Source organism: Hordeum vulgare, chromosome 3H (genome assembly GCF_904849725.1).
Source record: "Hordeum vulgare subsp. vulgare chromosome 3H, MorexV3_pseudomolecules_assembly, whole genome shotgun sequence".
Lineage (NCBI taxonomy): Eukaryota > Viridiplantae > Streptophyta > Magnoliopsida > Poales > Poaceae > Hordeum > Hordeum vulgare.
This window is the reverse complement of record NC_058520.1, coordinates 369,923,411-369,925,049: the sequence shown is the minus strand read 5'-3', so window position 1 is coordinate 369,925,049 and position 1,639 is coordinate 369,923,411.

The following is a 1,639-nucleotide window of genomic DNA, read 5'->3' as shown; positions in this document are numbered from 1 at the left end:
CCTGGCTCGGCTTGGGCCGGCCGAGCTGGCCAGCCAGCCAACCAGCCCAGGCGCGCGCGACGAGGTTCAAACGTGACGCGCGGATCCCTACGGTCAGCGGCTGGGAGGAGAGAGAGTGGGAGATAGGAGCCACAGACAGGTGAGCCCTACCTGTCGTGGTCCTCTTCCACCTCAGGACAGAGAGGAGCGGAGGCTCGCCAGCGATGCTACTGATAGCCTTGAGCCCAACCAAGGGCAAGAATGGAACCAGCCTACCGTCGCCTACCTAATGGTGGTCGAGTGGTCGACGGGAGAGGCCCTGCTTTACCGGCGACGACGTGCAACGGCGGAGCAGTTTCGGGACGTCGGTGAACTTGCTGCTACGGGCATGGACAAGCTCGAGGAGGTGATGGGGAAGCTCCCTGAGTATGCTAGGAACCCGTAGGAGGTGAAAGGAGCACCGGAGCTGGCCCATAGCCCAAGATCGATGGAGCTCCAAAGCGGCGGGGCCTGGGTCGGTCTCGAGCACAGGAGCTTGTTGTGCTCAAATGTAGAGGCTAGGCAAAGTTGTCAGAATTGTGACTCAAGCCTTAGAATCTTAAGACCTTACGATCCAAACTAGCCCCTCCGATTCTACAACTTTGCTCATGGAATCGAAGTTTCTACGATCTTGTTAGTTATGTTCTACGACTCACGATTCCACCAACTGAACTCCGATCCTATTTAGAATCGCGATTCTGACAAGTTTGAGGCTAGGGGTGGAATTCAGGCTCTCGAGAGGTGGGATGGAGGTGCTGGAGCGAGGGGGAGGCCCTATTAATAGGCTCCCGATGGTGTACCGAGCCGGTGGTTTCACTGTAGCTCGCAGGAGGACCAGTGAGCCTTCGGGGTTGAATCCGCGGTGTGTGAGACGTGGTTTAGGACTTGCGTGACCCACTGAGAGGGATAGAGAGAGCGAGGAGTAGCATGCACGCATGGGCACGCGTCACTCTTGTCAACAAAGCGAGGGAGGAGGGGCCCTAGAGCTGCCATGATGCAGAGAGGTGGTCGGGGACTCGAAATGGCAACATGGGGAGGCTTGAACTGGTCGGGGTGGCCACCCTAGCTTCAGGTGTGCCCATCGGCGTGCCCATAGCGCAACTTTGGCATTCCACAGCATGCTGGCGCGCTCTGGGGCGCTTTGGCCTTGTCTGGGTTGTCCTGGAGCTTGGCTTGGATATGCCTAGCCGTTTGGGAGCCGAGGGGATCAATGTTGCCCATGGGAGGAGAGGAAAGAAGAGATGCCAGTGCTAGACCAGAAAGTAGAATGAGGATTTTAGGGGCCTTCTTCTTGGATTTAAATAGGGGTCACACTCGTGCAGTAGAGGAGTGGTGCTGGCTACTTGGTCAAAAGGTTTTGAGGGAAGAGATTAAGTGTGGAGTGGGGTAGGAGTTGTTTTTCTATAATGGCAGTAGGTGTTCGACATGTGTTTGGAGTAGCAACACCTCACCACTGGTGGTGAGAGTTAACAGGATTAGCTTGGGTGCAAAAATAAGATACTCCACCAAGTTTGAGCCTCATTAGATGAGTTTGGCAATGCAAACTAGAAATCACCCCTCAAATGGCACATATGTCCCTTCCAAAAGGAATGTGGGTAAATCACTTCCTGCAAATCCTATT